This window comes from Cryptomeria japonica, chromosome 5, assembly GCF_030272615.1.
Source record: "Cryptomeria japonica chromosome 5, Sugi_1.0, whole genome shotgun sequence".
In the NCBI taxonomy this organism is placed as follows: domain Eukaryota; kingdom Viridiplantae; phylum Streptophyta; class Pinopsida; order Cupressales; family Cupressaceae; genus Cryptomeria; species Cryptomeria japonica.
Window position 1 is genome coordinate 502469883 of NC_081409.1, and position 19564 is coordinate 502489446.

The window sequence follows — 19564 nt, forward strand, 5'->3', positions numbered from 1 at the left end:
CCCAAGAGAGGGTGTGGAGATCAAGAGATATGCCTTGAAGGCATTTCTTGTCTCCACACTCCTCAAGGTACATTGGGGAGACTTCCCAAGGTACCTTGAGAAGAGCAAAGTGCATTGGGAAGACTTCCCAATGTGCCTTGAGAGGAGCAAGGGATGTGACATTCCTTGAAGAATGGGGAGGAGGAATTTAAAATTCTCCAAAAAGGGATAATCATGGGGATTGGAGGAATAAGAAGAAATTAAAAATTCCTTGGGAGAGGAGATGCCTAGAGGATTGTGAGATTTTGAAGAACTCACATTCACCTAGGAAAATAACATTAAAAGCTAGTGGTTGGATGGAAGGGACAAGTTGTTGACTTTGTGGCTAAGCATGATGATTAGCCATTAGCAACTCATTAGGAGGGGGATTAGAGGAAATGTTAGGTGGGATTAGGATTTGTAGGAGGATTTGACTAGGTGAGGGAATGAGTGGAGGGAACTAAAAATTAGAATAATAAGGTTAAGTGAGTTTAGGGAGTTTCTAGAAGACTTTATTAGGTTAATGATAAATTAAGAAGATGGTTTGTAGGAATCATGTGGGTTAACTAATTAATTGAAATTAATTATCCAAGAGGAAGATTTGTGAGGATTTAATCTTTTAGAAGAATAAAGAAAGGGATTGATTTATTAAATAAATCAGTCACATACTATAGTGACAATATCAATTATATTTAATTAATATTGAGGAGAATTTGAATTGACATAATTAATTAATTAATTATGTGAGGAATTAAAAATAATTATTTTTTAAGTGTCTACATTTTGTCCCTCTTTGAAGCGAGGTGTGTTGACACGTTGATTCAAAGAATAATCTTGTTTTTTGATGATGATATTGATTTGATTGATAAGATCTAGATTCGGACTGGTTTCAGAAAGGATTCATCCTGTATAAGACAAAGATGATCAAAGCGTCTAGTTTTAGGAAGGATTCATCCTGTATAAGACATGATTGATCACAACGTCTAGTTTTAGGAAGGATTCATCCTATATAAGACATGATCAATCACAACATCTGGTTTTAGGAAGGATTCATCCTATATAAGACATGATCAGACCATCTGGTTTCAGGAAGGATTCATCTTGTATAAGACATGATTGATCACAATGTCTAGTTTCAGGAAGGATTCATCCTGTATAAGACATGATCAGATCACAACGTCTGGTTTTGGGAAGGATTCATCCTGTATAAGACATGATCAGATCACAATGTTTGGTTTTAGGAAGGATACATCCTGTATAAGACATGATTGATCATAGCATCTGGTTTCAGGAAGGATTCATCCTGTATAAGACATGATTGATCATAGCATCTAGTTTCAGGAAGGATTCATCCTGTATAAGACATGATCAAATCATCTGGTTTCAGGAAGGATACATCCTGCATAAGACATGATCAGAATTAGAATTAATTATGTGAGGAATTAAAAATAACTAAGATAATTATTTTTAAGTGTCTACATTTGGCGATGTGTAGAAGATAGAAGAAGAAAAGGATGCCCCAGTGTAAAGCATGGGAGGTGTATGCCCCCTCAAGAATTTTTTCGAAAAAAAGGATGAAAAATTCTCAAAAAAAAGGAGAGGAAGAAGAATCAAGGTGGAAGGGATAAATGAGGAAGAAATATGAAGTAGTCGCAAAGAATTTGGAAGGAAGAATAGGAGAGGTGAGACCACGAGGGAAGATGGGCCCTCACGGGGGGGCATATATGCCACAACGGACCCAATGAGGGGTCATTGTATCATTACAAACATATTATCCTCTTTATATATATATGTATACATGATTCGATTGGTGACAGATGATGTGTAGCATTTATTGTGATGGATTATTTTTGTTTTTCTTATGATGTCATATATGGATGCAATCATGGATGTGCTATGCTGACCTATTTTGTGATGCAGACTGGATGCTTATGCATGTATGTTTATGATGTGTTGCTGACATAGTTTTTGGATGTAGGATGAGTGTTTTTTATGCTTTATGTTTAAATACACATGTGTGAATGATTTATGATGCAGTCTAAATGTAATGCTATATGGATGAGTGTATCTTTTATTTATGTGATGCAATCTTATATGATGTGAATGAATTAATAAAAAGAGGGAATATGCCAATAATAACACAATGATCTTAGATAGAAGAATATGGAATAGATGGGAAGTGGGGGAGATTGAGAACTCCATGGGATTATTGAGTTTAGGATTTGATGGAATGATGGTGAGATTTTGTGCACAACAAATATGGAGAGCCAACCTAGTTTGATGTTGCCCTAAGTGGCTTGCACCACTGGTTATAGAAATCAAGATGCCATGAGAAACCTAGGGCATGGACTGACTCTGTAGACAAATGGGATTTTCTTGCACACAAGAATGCAAGTGTTAAGAAACACTAGTACAAAGTTGTGGGTTTGTGCAAGGAAACCCTCAAACACACCGATACCTCTTGTACACGAGAAGGTAAGTGCTGATAAACACTAGTACTAGGTCATCGGTTTATACAAGAGGGATCCAAAACATGCCATACTATGAAATATGCCCCAGTATGTGCCTATCATAACATACCTGGATATGGAAGAACCTAGACAGTCGTAAATAGTGGCAGTCATAGGGCAAAAGATGCAAGTCTATATGAAAAGATCTAACAAAATCTAACAAGTCACTTCCTTGCGACCAAATGATACCTCTTGCCAAGAGTAGAACTAGGATGAAGGATTAGGTTGCTAGGTGAGGGAAGGGGTCATCCCTAGGGTAAAGTGGGCTTTTGGATTAGGCAAGTGATTCTATGGTTTTGGAGAGTGACTTGTGGATTTGGGATTGTCTCTCAAGACTTCTTGAAGCTTACATGGAGGCATAAAAGCTTAGTTTTAATGGGACATTCCTTGTTCATGACTCGAGTGAAGACTCATCATCATATGCATGTTTTATTGGGAGGTAGAAAAGAAGGAATGTTGTGCATGGGTGAGCTAGATGGTGGATGATTTGTAGTATCGACATGCTAGACAGTGGATCTGGTTATTTACCTTGGTGCCTGCACAGAGGTTTTCACCAAGGTACTTGTCCATAGCACCACAAAGTGGTTTTCACTGGTGGACGAATTATTTTTCTTTCTTTTTCTGATTTTTTAATTTTTTTGTGTCATAAGGTGCCTGTTTGCCAGGTTTCACCAAAGTGGCAATTTTTTCAGGATCTTTTTCTCATTTTTTTTTAATTTTTTTTTTTTTCTTGATTTTTTTTGACAATTTAAGACTTTCTGAGGACTAAGCATAAAATATTTTGAGGTTCATGATATTCATTGGATCATCCAAAGAATCTCCTTTAGGAGTAGCCAACTGATAAGCTCCTGATCCATATTTTGTTGTGATTACATATGGTCCAAGCCAATTAGGCTCGAACTTGCCTTTCTTTTCTCTTTCTTTTAGATTTTTTTGATTCTCCATGAGGACAAGATCACCAACTTGGAATTCTCGGGTTCTGACTTTTTGGTGATAACTCATCTGCAAGGGGTTCTGATATACCTGGAGATGGTTCAAGGCCTTGAGGCACCTTTCATCTAACAATTCTAGCTCTTGTAAGCGGGCAATTCTATATTCTTCCTCTGATAGGATGTCTTGCAGCGATGCCCTTAGAGAGGGGATCTCGATCTCAAGGGGAAGGATGGCTTTGGAGCCAAAGACTAGGGAATAAGGGGCGAGGCCTATGGGGGTGTAGATGGAGGTGTGGTAGGCCCACAAAGCGGGATGGAGTTGGAGGTGCCAATCATGGCCAGCTTCATTGACTATCTTTTTGAGGATTTTGATTAAGGTTTTATTAGAAGCCTTAGCTTGGCTATTGCCTTGGGGATAATATGGGGTGGAGAAGTGATGTTGGATGTTGAATTTTTGCCAGAGTTCTTTGACATCCTAGTTTTTAAATTGTTTCCCATTATCTGTGATAATAACTTTTGGGATGCCATACTGGCAGATTAGATAGTTCAGGATGAATTTGGATATTTGCTTGTCGGTGGTGAAAGTAAGAGGGATAGCCTCTACCCACTTGGTGAAGTATTCGGTGGCGATGATAATGAATTTATTTCCATTGGAAGATGAAGGGTGGATTTTCCCAATGAGATCGAGCCCCCGCTGTGAGAAGGGCCATGGTGTTATAAATGGCTGCAATTCTTGTGATAGTGCATGAATTTTGTCGCCATGTTGCTGGCAAGGGATGCAATTCTTCACCTAATTATATGCATCTACCTCCATTTTAGGCCAATAGTATCCTATTCTCAAAAGCTTTTTAGCCAATGTGAGCCCACTTGAGTGTGCCCCACAGATACCCTCGTGTACTTCACATAATTTCCATTCCGCTTCTTGTTTATCTAAACACCTTAGGAGGGAACCATCGAAATGCCTTCTAAATAGGGTGTCTTTGAGGATGGTGTAACGAGCACATCGGCAGATGAAGGTTTGTTGTTGGGTTCTTGTGAGATGTGGGGGAATGGTCTTGTCTTTGAGGAAAGTGAAGGTTTCTTGGTACCAAGGGGACTCAGGACCAATAAGAACACACACCATTTTAGACTCTGGTAGGTCATATGCTGGTATAAATAATTGCTCAACCAAGAACTCACACTTCTAACTATGTGTTGGCATTTGAAGGAGGGAGCCAATGGTGGCCATTGCATCTGCAGCCCTATTGTTTGTTTGTGGGATTTGATTAAATGTGATTGCTATGAAATGTTTCTTAAGATCTTGAACCATGGTACGGTAAGGAAGGAGTTTATCATCTTTTGTCTGGTACTCATCATTGACTTGTTTTATAATGAGCTGAGAATCAAAAATAAACTTGTAACTCCTTTATTTTCTAGTGGATAGCCAGACGCAAACTTGTGATGAGTGCCTTGTATTCTGCTATGTTATTGGTACATGCAAAGGCTATCTTGTATGATTTGGGGATGCCATCTCCTTGAGGTGTGACCAATAATATTCCTACCCCCGATCCATTTTGGGTGCAGGAGCCATCAAAGTATAATTGCCATGTGGAGGACGTGGAAACAGACATAATGAACTCATCTGGTAATTCTGTGAGAATAGGATGGTCACCTAGAAGTGGAGCTTCAGCCAGCTGATCTGCAATGACTTGTCCCTTGATTGCCTTTCTAACCACATATTTGATGTCAAACTCACTTAGGAGCATGACCCATTTGGTGGTTCTACCAGTGAGAGCAGCTTTTGACAGGAGATATTTAAGTGGATCAATTTTAGCAATTAATTTTGTCTTATTGTTTAGCATATAGTGTTGTAGTTTCTATGTGCTAAACACTAATGCCAAACATGCTCTTTCAATGGGGGTGTAATTGAGTTCATATCCTACCAATGTCTGGCTGATGTAGTAAATGGCATGTTCCATCCCTTGATCATCTGTTTGCACCAGTAATGCCCCCAATGCCACTGTAGTAGCACATATGTACAAAATGAGGGGTTTTCCAGGGGTAGGTGGCATCAAAGCTGGAGGTGATGCTAGATATTCTTTTAATTTCTCAAAGGCCTTTTGACATAAGTAGTCCCATTTGAATTTTGTGTCCTTGCGCAGGAGGTGTGCAAATGGATGGCACTTATCTGCTAGTTGTGAAATAAAACGTCTAACAGATTGGAGTTTTTCCTGGAGACTATGCAGTTGTCTGAGAATTTTCGGTGGAGGCATTTCCATGATAGCTTTTACTTTTGTAGGATTGACCTTGATTCCTCTGCAGGAAACAATGAATCCTAATAATTTTCCTGATGTGACTCTGAACACACACTTTTGGGGATTCAGGCATAGTTTGTATTTTTCTAATATTTCAAAGATCTGCTTTAGAATGGGAATGTGTTCTTGTCTTGTCTTAGATTTGCCTAGCATATCATCCACATAGTCCTCAATAATTTTGTGTATGAAGTCATGAAAAATTGTTGTCATGGCATGTTGGTATGTAGCTCCAGCATTTTTGAGACCAAAAGGTATGACTCGATAATAGAAAGTACCCCATGGTGTTGTGAATGTGGTTTTATGTTGATCCTCATTTGCTATCCTGATTTGGTTGTATCCAGAAAACCCATCCATTAGTGATAGCATTTCATGTCCTCCTGTAAGGTCCACAATTATGTCTATATTGGGGAGTGGGAAATCATCTTTAGGACAAGCTCTATTTAGATCTCAAAAATCTATGCAGATGCGGATGCCCTCGGCATTCCGCGTAGTCTACTGGTTTGATAAATTTTGTGTCTAACATTGTTTGGAGTTCTGCCTTGACTAGGACTGCAATATGTGGGTTCATTATGTGTAATTTTTGTTTTACAGGTTTTGCGTCTGGGTGGACGATGAGATTGTGAACCACCAAGGCAGGATCCAACCCTGGCATATCGGAATAGGACCATGCAAAATTGATTTTTACCTCTGTAAGGAAGTTGATGAAGTCTTGTTTCTCTATTTCTGTGAGGGATTTGGCAATGAGCACATTTTTCAAAATGACTTCAGTGCCCATGTTGATGTTGTCTGTTTCTTCTATCAGTAAATTTGATTTGTCTTGTGGAAGGTAACCAATGGTAGGGAGGTCAAGTCCCTCATCGTCAAGTGCCTCTTCCAAGTTTTCACTTTTGGATACGCCCTTTAATTTTATTTTTTGTTCATCCAAAGGTGCCTCAGGGAAGTTTTCACCTAGGGAATCATGTCTTTTCCTTTTATTATTTTTTTTGTGGCTAAGGGCATTGACTTGACTACCAAAGTATCCCTTTTTCGTGTAGTTGAATACCCTTGATTTTGTTACAATCTTCCAAGTTTCGCGCTGTCAGGAGAGCAATGAGAGCATTATCGTCGGTGCAGATATCTAAAGTGGGTTTGTCTCGTTGGCCCTAGTCAATGAGTTTAGGATGGACAAGATGTAGCTCGTGTGAAGTGGGAGGGGTTATGGACGTGATGGTATTGATGTAAGTGTCAAGGAAGATATCTTTCTCGTATTCATAAGGCATTTCATGGAATTCCTCTTCATCAGCACTTTCGATATCCGAAGAAGGACTAGAAGGGGCACCAGTGATAGTAATCTTAGGCACCGGGGTGAACCCCAAGCCTCTGTTGTATCTATAGGAGATAGGATTTATGGGTGCTTTTCTTCCTTCCTCCTCTGGTCCCAGGCCATGTCCTTTGTATCCCATTCTTTCAACTATGGCAGATGCTTTTGGGTACATTTTTTTGGATTTTTTTGCTAGATCATCATCCTCTTCCCGGTACAACCAGGAAGAGACATCTGCTTCAAGGCTCTCCTCATTAAGTGGGCCCCATTACTGGAAGGTGGTATTTTAGCATTGCATGATTGGTTTTGGGTCCTTTTTGAGTTGTTTTGGTTTTCCAAATGACTTAGGAGAGAGAGGGAGGTTGCCTATTAATAAGACATCCTCCAATTTGTATTCTCCATAGCTATTTTCCAAGATCTTGATCTGATTATCTGGTTGGGATGATGTGGAGGCAACATTTGATGTGTCAGATGGAGGCGTTGGTGAGGGTCTATTTAATGGGCAATGATATGGATGGTTTTCCTCTAGGAGTTTGCAATACTGGAAGGGTTGTGGATCACTTTTGATAGTTCTCTTTTCCATTGAAGGGGAATTTGATGCATTGGTGATAGGTGGAGGGTACAGCCTTCAAGGAGTGAATCCATGGCTAGCCAAGGAGAATGTTGTAGGGAAGATCAAGATCTAGTACTTGGCAAGGGGTTTCAGTTGTAATGGGGCCCACTTGAAGAGGTAAGGTGATCATGCCCTTTGAAAATCTTTCCGCATCATCATATGCCTTTATTGTGATCCTTCCTGATGTGTCTACCAGGTCCTCAGAAAGTCCCAATTGTTTTATTAATTTGTATGTACACAGATTAAACCTGGATCCACCATCTATCAAGATACGTTTGACCTTGTGCTTGTGGATAAGAGCTTCAATGTGCAAAGGTTTGTTATGGTCTTCATCTGCGGGAGCATCTTTGGAGGTAAATACAAGGTGCTACTGGGCAGCAAGGTTTCCAATGAGGGATTGAAATTGGGTGGCGTTGATGTTATCAGGAACATGTGATTCAAGAAGGGCTTGTTCCAAAATTTCTTTATGGATCGGGGAAGTCTTGAGAAGTTCCAAAATGGAGATCTGTGCGGGTGTCTTCCCAAGTTGGTCAAGGAGGTCATATCAGTGGACGGAAGACATAGGTGGAGGGTTTGGTGGGGGAGGGACTCCTTGGATGGTGACTTTACCTCAGCGTGTAGTTACATTGCAATCATTCTAGAAATGGGAGGTGGAAGGCGTGGCGCCTTGAATGACTATCCTAGTAGGATTTGGTCTATTTTGGGAAGGAGGATTAACTCCTTGGATGGTTATTACATTGACATGATTGTTTGCAGGTTCAATGCGACCTACTAAAAAATCAAAGCTGGTTATGTGATTAGCATAGTCATAACTCACTGCGTTAGATGATGACCCTTTTCCTTTATCATGCTTTGAGAAGGGTTCCTAGTACATTTTGAGTTTATCATTGTTATTACCATGTTCTGCATTTGCTACTTTAATCTCACCTCTATCAATGAGATCTTGTATGTAGATCTTCAGTTTCATACACTTTCATGTATCATGTCCCTTGATACGATGGTATTCACAATACTCATTTTCATTATACCATCTTGGTTTAGGTTGATTGGGGTCAAACAGGCGAGTGATTGGAAAAACCACTACACCTGCTTGGACAAGTTTTTGAAACACCATTTCAATAGGCTCAGCTAGAGGAGTGAAGTCTCTTGGAGTCCAGTTATTCGATCGGGGTGGTCATCCCTAGATTGAGACATTGTTGTGAGGTTTTTGGGATTGATTTTGATTGTTTTGATTATTGAATTGATGATTATTGGTGGTGGATTTTGGGGGAGCGGCCACGGTTTGGACCCGTTTTGCATCAGTTACACCATCATTGACCATGCTTTTGTTTTTAGACCAGAATTTTGGCTTGTCGTTATGATAAGAGGGAGAACTTTGTGTCGACTTCTGGTAATGTTTCAAGGTTCCTTCCTCCATCAAGACATGTTCGAGGGTGAGGCCCTTATCGGTTAATTTTTGGAAGGATTTGATACATTGGGATATTAAGGGTCTTGAAAGTTTAGGCACCAAGTTCTTTTGAAATAGCTCAATTTGATGTTGTTCTGGCATGTCCCACTGGAATTTTTTGATAAGATCTCACCATCTTTGTAGGAAATTGGCAAAGGTTTCTCCAGGCCTTTGTTTTGTATTGCATAGGTCCATCATAGAAACATCATTAACCATGTTGTAAGCATAGTGGGCCATAAATTTTTCTACTAAGTCTGGAAAGGAGACAATGGAACCTCGCGGTAGAGATGAGAACCATGTGAGGTCATCTCCCGTGAGACTCTTGGTAAAGAATCTATGAAGATAAAGGTCACTATAGGAGACTTCTTGGCATAAGATGTGGAATTCTTGGACATGGTCGCGGGGGTCTCCTTTGCCTTCATACTTGGTGAATTTGGGGATCTCAAATCCTCAGGGATAGGGTGCAACTTATATAGACGGGTCGTAAGGACAAGGGCAAAACTCTTCGAATGAGTAAGTTTTCCTTTTATTAGTCCTTTCTTTCATGTCCTTGATGATATTTTTCATGTCTTGAATTTCCTTGATGAGGTCTTGTTGTGGACTTTGATAATGATGAATTATATTTGCCCCAAGAATTGGGTGAGCCAAAGAAGGTGCACCACCACCAATGTATTGATATGATGAGGAGGTAGGAATGTGGGATGTGAGGACCGATGTTGCAAGGATTTGTGTGATAGTTGGTTGTGGTCCGCAAACTATTGTGATGGGATTGAGTATGGCCTGGATGAAATTTGTGACATTGTTGGCAGGAAGGGAAGTTTGTGGAATAGAAATATGTGGTCGAATGGAAGGAGGTGGTATAGAAGTGTGTTGAAGAATAGATGAGATTGGATTTGATAGTGGTATAGATGGTAAGGAGGAAGAAGGTGGGACGGAGACCATGGTGGGAGGTGTCGCGAGTGGCAGTGATTGAGATTGGATGATTGATGGGGCTGCGATTGATTGAGTTTGAATAATAGGTGCAACACTTTGTGTGGGAGTGAGGTCTCTTTTTGGTTGTTGGGCAAGAGTGGATCTATTAAATTCAGGCTATAGTTGAGCTCCATTTTCAAGGAGAGTTTTTAGAAGTGCAGTAGGATTGTGTTGAATAAACTTTTCCATCATCTCTTAGTTATACGAATCTGCTAGGAAAGTTTGCACTTCTGGAGAAAGTTCATCTTGGCTAACCATGTTAGGATTTTGGCTTCAATCTTGATTGCTAGGTTGCCCACTTTGTGTAGGATCTTGCGTGGGATCTTCATATAGGGCACTAATGTCTGACATGCCATATTGTTGTTCAGCCTATTGGCATTATGTGAATCAGTATGAGGACATAATGACATTGTGTGTTGTCATTGATGTCAATATGATGAAGAGAAGAGAACCGGTATAACACCGTGAACCAGTATTTATGCCAAAGTGAAGTGGTGTGTTTGTTTAAGATGAACTAGCATATGGTTATGGGAACTAGCACATGGAAGCATTGTATGACTACCGGTTGGTAGTCTCAACTTCAGGGTTTCCAGTTGAAGTGCTTCAAGCCTGTGTAGCTAAACTGGTGACTTTGTGTGATGAGTTAGCATGGTAATGAAGAACAGATCATGTTGCCATGTAAGCCTTGTGTGCGTGAAGGATCATGCATAAAGCAGATTTTTCCTATCTACCTCAGGAATGTGCGAAGTATATAAATGACAATAACGTGTGATGGGTTATCAACTACCATGAAATCAGTGGAAAACGAATGATAGAGAATGTCTTGAGATTGGATCAAGACTATTGCATTTAATGTAGTGTGCTCAATGGTTAGGATTGAACCATTTGAATTCCTTAACCTAACAAGTTTAGGGTTTAGGGTTTATGCTACCAACCTATTTATTTTCCTATAATGTCGATGTTGTGTTTCTTTCTGAGGTTGTTGGAAAAAGTTGTGTGTGTGTATCCAAGAGAAGAGATACGTGATTCTTGCCAGACCAAAGGAGAGAAGTGATACCTACAGAGTGTAAGTGTAGAAGGTGAAGAGGAGCTAAAATGGATCTGCATTGGCATTGAGTGCTATTACTAGATCATTGTAATACCTGTTGATCTCTAACCACCTCAACAATTGGAAAATCCCTTAATAGTTTAGCTTTAACCGGCTTGGTGTAAATCCTTTAACAGGGTGACTCAAAACCATTGAGTTCTTGAAATCCTCTAACAAGGTAACCTTTAACAGGGTTTAACCCTTGACTGGGTATCCTAGCCATCCCTTAATCGGGTGATCCCTAACAGGATCGGTTCCTAATAGAACCTACTATATCAGTCTCTAACCGGATAAGGCTCCTAACAGAGCGGACTTCTAAAGAGTTCAAAAACAAGCTTGTGGGTATTCATCCCCATCGTGGTTTTTCCCAGTTGGGTTTCCACATGAAAAATATGTGTGTCATATGTCATGTCTTCTTCATGTGATGCTATGTTGTTTTTTGTCAAGCAGTGAATCATGTTGATCTAGTTGTTTATATATATATATATATATATATATATCTTTGATGATAGATTACCTGTTCATGCATTAGGGTGAAATGGAAATGAAGTGTTAGATTGTATGAGAAGATAAGTGTCAAGCAGTTTATGCTTGTCTTGGTTATTCTGATTTTTGCTAGTTGTACTTTGTTTAAAGACCGGTGTTTGTGTTTGTTTATCAATGCACAGTGTCTACTGACAAACCAGTTTAAGATTGTGTATTTGTTTGTACCGATTCACCCCCCCTCTTAGTACCGGTTTGGTACTATCTGTTTATCATTGAGTTATCAATTGGTATCAAAGCATCCTCCAGGTCCTCTGTGTTATAAGCTTAACCACTTGAGGTAAAGATCCCAATCTAATGATGAAGAGGGAAGTTCCAAAGTTTAACAAAGAAAACTTCAGTATATGGAAAGACAGAATGAAGATATACATCAGAAGCATGGGTGCTCAACACTGGAGCTATGTTGAGAATGCCAATATTGCCCCTACCGGTACTCTTACCGATGACCAAAAGAGAGAGATGCAGGAGAATGGGCAAGTCATGAAAGCCCTAATTAGTAGTTTATCTGACATTGAGTTTATTGATGTCCAAGATAAGGTAAATCCCAAAGAGGTATGGGATACTCTTGAAAATATCTATGGTGGTGATGAGAATGTAAAACAAGCTAAGGAAGAAATCCTTAAAGGGAAGTTTGAAGAAATGCAGATGGTTGAAGGTGAGACCACTCAACAGTATGGAATAAGAATCAAAACCATTGCTGGAGATATCAAGAGCACAAGTGGTAAAATGGAAGATTCCACTATGGTAAGCAAAGTCCTGAGATCCTTATTACTGAGCTATGCAATAAGGGTTGTTGCTATTCAAGAGCTGAGATCAATAGATAAGACTAAGGTATCCCTACACTCCATCATTGCAAAGTTGATAGCCTATGAGCTAAACAGTTTTGATGGCAGTGTTCAAAAGACTGAATCAACTTTCAAAGCTTTTATTGTACCACCCAGAAAAGGAAAAGAAGCTAGCACTAATGGTGAACCAAGATAGAGTAGAGAAATGGATGATGAGGAGATTCTGATGGCATTTGAAGCTCTTCTTGCCAGGAAACTTCCTAAGGGAACCCACAAATACAAAGGTAAGCTTCCTTTGAAATGCTTTTCTTGCAACCAGATAGGACATATTACTGTAAACTGTCCTAATGGTGACAACAAGGACAAACTAGAAAAGTTCAAGAAATTCAAAGAAGGAAACCAGACAAACTATTTTGTGGTAGTTGATGAAGGTGTCACGGATGAAGAATCAGAAGATGAAGAAAATGAAGATATTGTGTTTGTTGCTGTCAAGGAAGATGTGTCAGACAAGAAGGCTCTTGTCTCTCAGTTTGATAATTCCAATGAGTGGATTATTGACAGTGGTTGTTCTCACCATATGACTGGTGATCGGAGCAAGTTTCTATCCTTGGAAGAGTATGATGGTGGTGTGGTTCGCTTTGGTAATGATGCACCATGCATGGTCAAAGGCAGAGGGTCCATCTCTCTGAATGGAAAGAGTAGTGCTGACAATGTGTATTGGGTTGATGGTCTCAGACACAACCTTCTGAGTGTTGCCTAGCTGAATGACAGTGGTCTCACTTTGGAATTCAAGAATGGAGTGTGCATAATCAAAGGAAAGAATGGTGAATTGGTGGCCACCGACGTGCATACCAAAGGTAACCTATTTCAGCTAAATGCAAATATAAGTACATGTCTTATGGCTAATTTTGATGATAGCTAGATATGGCATAGGAGACTCTGCCATGTAAACTTTGATAACATTGTGAAGGCTAGTAAGATCAAGGTAGTTAGAGGGTTGCCAGTGCTAAGCAAACCAGATAATACCTTGTGCAAAGAGTGTCAATTGGGGAAAATGTCTTCCTCAACCTTTAAAGGTAAACCTTTCACTGCTGACAATTTTCTTGATCATGTGCATACTGATCTGTGTGGTCCTATGAAAACTAGGAGTGTGCAGGGTGATAGGTACTTCATGATTCTCACTGATGACTGCTCAAGAATGATGTGGGTCACATTCTTGAAAGATAAGTCTGAAGCTTTTGTAAAGTTCAAACCTTTCAGAGTATTAGTGGAGAAGGAAAGTGGTAAAAGGATCAAGTGCCTAAGAACTAATCAAGGAGGGGAATTCACTTCTGGTGAATTCAACAAGTACTATGAAGAACATGGCATCAAGAGGCAACTGTCTGCCCCCCAGACTCCATAGTAGAATGGCCTAGCAGAGAGGAATAACCGGACTGTGGTTGAAGCAACTAGAACTATGTTGATTCAAGGAAAGGTAGCCCACACCTTTTGGAGAGAAGCAGTGAGCACTGCAGTCTACACAATGAACTGGGTACTCATCAAGAAAGGTAAGGATAAAACTCCTTATAAGTATTGGACCGGTAAGACACCTGTGGTTAGTTACTTTAGAGTGTTTGGTAGCAAATGTTACATCAAGAGGAGCGAACACCAGAGCAAATTTGATGCAAAATGTGATGAGGGAATATTCCTAGGGTATTCCACCAAGAGCAAAGCTCTCAAGTGTTTCAATAATAGGACTCAGAGAATTATGGAAAGCATCAATGTAAGAGTTGATGAAACCTCTAAGAAAACTAAGGAAACCAATAGTGAGCAAGTGGTAAATGAACCGGTTATAACCTTCTGGGAACCGGTTGTTAGTCAACCGAGTACCAGTAAGAGTGTTCCTACACCTACAGATGTAGATGTTGATACTGATGGAGATGAGGATGAAGAAGAAAAGAAAGAGGAATCTATCAAGACCATTCCTCGGTATGTCAAGCTGAATCATGATCCTAAGTAGATCATAGGAGATAAGAATGTAGGAATCCTTACAACAAGAAAGGTCAGAGAAAACTCATGTATGATCTTTGAATTTGAGCCTAAATCATTCAAAGAGGTACATAAAGATGAAGACTAGATCAAGGCAATGGAAGAGGTACTTGACCAGATAGAGAAAAATGGTACATGGTCTTTAGTACCCAGACCGGAGCATAAAAATGTCATTGGTACTAAATGGGTCTTCAGAAATAAGCTGGATGAGGATGGCACAGTGATTAGGAACAAAGATAGATTTGTGTGAAAAGGATATGCCCAAGAAGAAGGAGAAGACTATGGAGAAACCTTTGCTCTTGTAGCCAGATTGGAAGGAGTTTGTATGCTTCTTGCATATGCAGCTTTTAAAGGATTCAAAGTATATCAAATGGATGTAAAATCTGCATTCCTAAATGGTGTACTTGAAGAGGAGGTGTATATAGAGCAACCAGATGGATTTTCCCCATCTGAAGACAGTGACATGGTGTGTAGGCTACATAAAGCCTTATATGGTCTAAAGCAGGCACCTAGAGCATGGTATGAACGCTTGCATTCCCATCTTGTGAAGATTGGATTTGAGAGAACAAGTGAAGATAGAAATATCTACTTGAAGTCTGAAGGAGATCAAATCTTGATCTGTGGGGTATTTGTTGATGACATTATTTTTGGTGGAGATGACAAGATAAGTCATGAGTTTGTAGATGAGATGAAGAAAAAGTTTGAGATGTCACTCATAGGGGAGATTAAGTTCTTCATTGGACTGCAGATCCAGCAGATGAAAGATGGAATCTTTATCACTCAGTCTAAGTATGTCAAAGAGGTGTTGAAGACCTTTGTCATGGAAGATAGAAAACTAGTTGGTAGACCGATGGTGACCAGTTGTAAACTATCCAAAGAGGATGACTCGGCATTGGTTGATGAGAAGGAATAGCGATCAATGATTGGTAAGTTGCATTATGTAGTGCATAGCAGACTAGATATTGCACATGCAGTTGGCATTACTGTAAGGTTCCAGAAAAGCCCAAGAGAATCCCACTTGATTGCAGTCAAGCGAATTCTTAGGTATCTGAAGAGAACTGTTGATTATGGATTGTGGTATCCATATAGCAAGGATTTCAACTTGAAAGTGTACACAGATGCTGATTGGGTAGGTAATGTAGATGACTGGAAAAGCACAACCGATGGTGCATTCTTTCTCGGTGGTAGACTGGTCTCATGGATGAGTAAGAAGAAGAGTTGTATATCTCAGTCCACAGTGGAAGCAGAGTATGTTGCAACTTTCATGAACTGCACTTAGACAATTTGGATGAATCATGTGTTAAATGGCTTCAAAGTTCCTATATCTGAACTAGTAAGTATATTTTGTTACAATACTAGTGCAATTGACATCTCCAAGAATCTAGTTTTACATTCTAGAACCAAGCACTTTGAGCTTAAGTATCATTTCTTGAGGGAAAAGGTTTAGAACAAAGAGATTTCACTGGAACATGTTTCCAGTAAGGAGTAGTTAGTAGACATATTCACCAAGCCTCTCCCAAAGGCTACATTTATGTACTTAAGAGGTGAATTAGGGGTGTTTCCCCTTCAAGAGGTAAACTAAACACATATGCTCCACATCAGTCAGGTATTGTATAGTCAAATTTTTTTTGGATTGATGTGTTGAAGGATGCTACTCCTCAGGGGGAGCAGCATAATGGAACAGGGAAGCTTGTGCCTCCACTTTGGCATTGTTGTCAAAGGGGGAGAAGATGTGAAGCAGAGAAGATATCTAATGTGAAGCGGAGAAGATATCCACAGAAATTGGGGGAGAAGATGTGAAGTAGAGAAATATCTCTGTATATTACCATCAATGCCAAAGGAGGAGATTGTTGGAATTATGTGAACCGGTATGAAGACATAATGACATTGTGTGTTGTCATTGATGTCAATATGATGAAGAGAAGAGAACCGATATAACACTGTGAACTGACATTTGTGCCAAAGTGAAGCGGTGTGTTTGTTCAAGATGAACCGGTATATGGTTATGGGAACCAGCACATAGAAGCGTTGTATGACTACCGGTTGGTAGTCTCAACTTCAGGGTTTCCAATTGAAGTGCTTCAAGCCTATGTGGCTCAACCGGTGACTTTGTGTGATGAGTTAGCATGGTAACGAAGAAAAAATCATGTTGCCATGTAAGCCTTGTGTGCGTGAAGGATCGTGCATGAAGGAGATTGTTCCTATCTACCTTGGGAATGTGTGAAGTCTGTAATCAGTGACAACATGTGATGGGTTATCAACCGCCATGAAATCGATGGAAAACAAATGATAGAGAATGTCTTGAGATTGGATCAAGATTATTGCATTTAATGCAGTGTGATCAATAGTTAGGATTGAACTGTTTGAATTCCTTAACCCAACAGGTTTAGGGTTTATGCTACCAACCTATCTATTTTCCTATAATGTCGATGTTGTGTTTCTTTCTGAGGTTGTTGGCAAAAGTTGTGTGTGTGTATCCAAGAGAAGAGATACGTGATTCTTGCCAGACCAGAGGAGAGAAGTGATACCTATAGAGTGTAAGTGTAAAAGGTGAAGAGGAGCTAAAACAGATCTACATTGGTATTGAGTGTTGTTACTAGATCATTGTAATACCTGTTGATCTTTAACCACCTCAACAGTTGGAAAATCCCTTAATAGTGTAGCTTTAAGCGACTTGTTGTAAATCCTTTAATAGGGCGACTCAAAACCATTGAGTTCTTGAAATCTTCTAACAAGGTAACCTTTAACAGGGTTTAACCCTTAACCGGGTATCCTAGCCATCCCTTAACTGGGTGATCCCTAACAGGATCAGTTCCTAACAGAACCTACTATATTAGTCTCTAACTGGACAAGGCTCCTAACAGAGAAAACTTCTAAAGAGTTCAAAAACAAGCTTGTGGGTATTCATCCCCACTGTGGTTTTTCCTAGTTGGGTTTCCATGTGAAAAATATGTGTGTCATATGTCATGTCTTCTTCATGTGATGCTATGTTGTTTTCTGTCAAGCGGTGAATCATGTTGATCTAGTTGTTTATATATATATCTTTGATGATAGATTACCTGTTCATGCATTAGGGTGAAATGGAAATGAAGTGTTAGATTGTATGAGAAGATAAGTGTCAACCGGTTTATGCTTGACTCAGTTATTCTTAGTTTTGTCAGTTGTACTTTGTTTAAAGACCGATGTTACTGTTTGTTTGTCAATGCACAATGTCTGCTGACAAACTAGTTTAAGATTGTGTTTTTGTCTATACTGATTCACCCCCCCCTCTTAGTACCAGTTTGGTACTATCTGTTCACCATTGAGTTATCACAGCCATCTTTCTCTTTTGGGATCGAGTTGTAACCATACATGAATAACCTTGGAAAAGTTTGGAGGGGGAAATTTGTGATGAAAGGACTTAGCAAGATATTTGTGGAATTTTGGATTTTGTCTTTTATGACAAGGGATTTTATTGATTTGTTATGGTTCTTGGATTAGAGCCCGGATTTGATTAGGATTTGATGCCTTAGTCCTTGGATGAGGTTTTTAGGTGGTGGATGCAACCATAAGTAAGGTGATGGCCAAGTTGTGTAGAATTTAGAGCTTGGATTGATGATTAAAAAGCCTCTCTTATACCAAGGGTTGACTAATGATCCAAAGCAAAATAAAGACGTGATTTAAGAGTCTTGATCGACTCAAAAGGATTAGGTAAAAGGTACTTGGAGAGGATTCCCCTTCAAGCACGAGAGCCAATTGATTAATGATGAGGTCTAAATGTAATTTCACAAGGCATGTAACCTTAACGTGAGGCTGAATTGGATTAGAGGATGATTGGATTTGAATTTTGATAATTGATTTGATAGTGGAGGGAGATTGATTTGATGTGCTAAGTCCTTGGGAAATTTCAGGATGATTGATGGAGGAGGTATGGTAGTGATGGCTTAGAAGAAACTTGATGACTAGGTTGTCTTTGGCATGAACATGACTTAAGGATTGATTCGAATGGCAAGTTGTATGAAAGGATATGACCACCCTGATTTGGATGATAGTAGGTGTTTCAAAGGAAAAACTTGAATGTTGATGGAGAGGATGAACTCTTAGCTTCTCTCTTGGGCTTATGAAACATGGTACAGATGGATTTTTGACGCAATTTTGGACTTTGTGTGGGTAATGACTTGGACAATTATTTGTGTCTTGACAAGTGTTTTCGCAATGTGTTTGGGGATAGTGATATGTTTTCAGTCTTCTTTTGGCAAGTATGTATCAAACAAAGAAAACACAATGATCAAATGCATATTATCTCAAAGACACTCATGCTCATATAGAACATTCTTAAGGCTAGCAAGGACAATAGTCATTGGATCCCAATTGGTTTCCCAGCTATGCTTACCCAGAGTGGACACTTAGATGCTTGACCCCACTGGCTCCCCTCCACGACACTCACTTCTCGGGGAAGCCAAGCATCAATTCCCATGAAAACTCCTCATGGCAAATTTTGTGTCTTTACTAAGGGCCGTAAAAATATGGGCAGCTTCAGAGGTCCGACCTCCTGCACCAATGACTAGAAGGTTTTTGGCCACTATGAACAAGGTGTTTAGTAAGTCTTCCCATTAGGAGATAACCTTCAAAGTTGCGCAAGCACAATTGAGGCCTATAGCCCAATGAAGCACCAAGAACTTAGTAGTCATGCAAGCGTGATTGATTTCTCTAGGATCCTACTAAGCACCCAATGTGAGAGTGAACTCTCATATAGCCCCAACCATTGACCCTTTCGTAGTCAATGGCCTATTTATTATAGTGAGTTGGGAACCCCAGGTCCGGGTGTACTCACTTGGGTCATTCCCCTCTTACCTTCTCAAAGAGAAAGTTGGGAGGGCAAGCCCGCTAGAGGTAAACATGCAATCAAACAAGAAAAGGTTGGAGGGTCTGGATTTCTGATCATCTAGTAGGACGAGAGCATACTCTCCTACCTTTACGCTTTTCTTAAAGACATAAGACAATGGTTCATTCCATTTTAATTAATATCTAGGTGCCTAATTTGAATAAATGCACA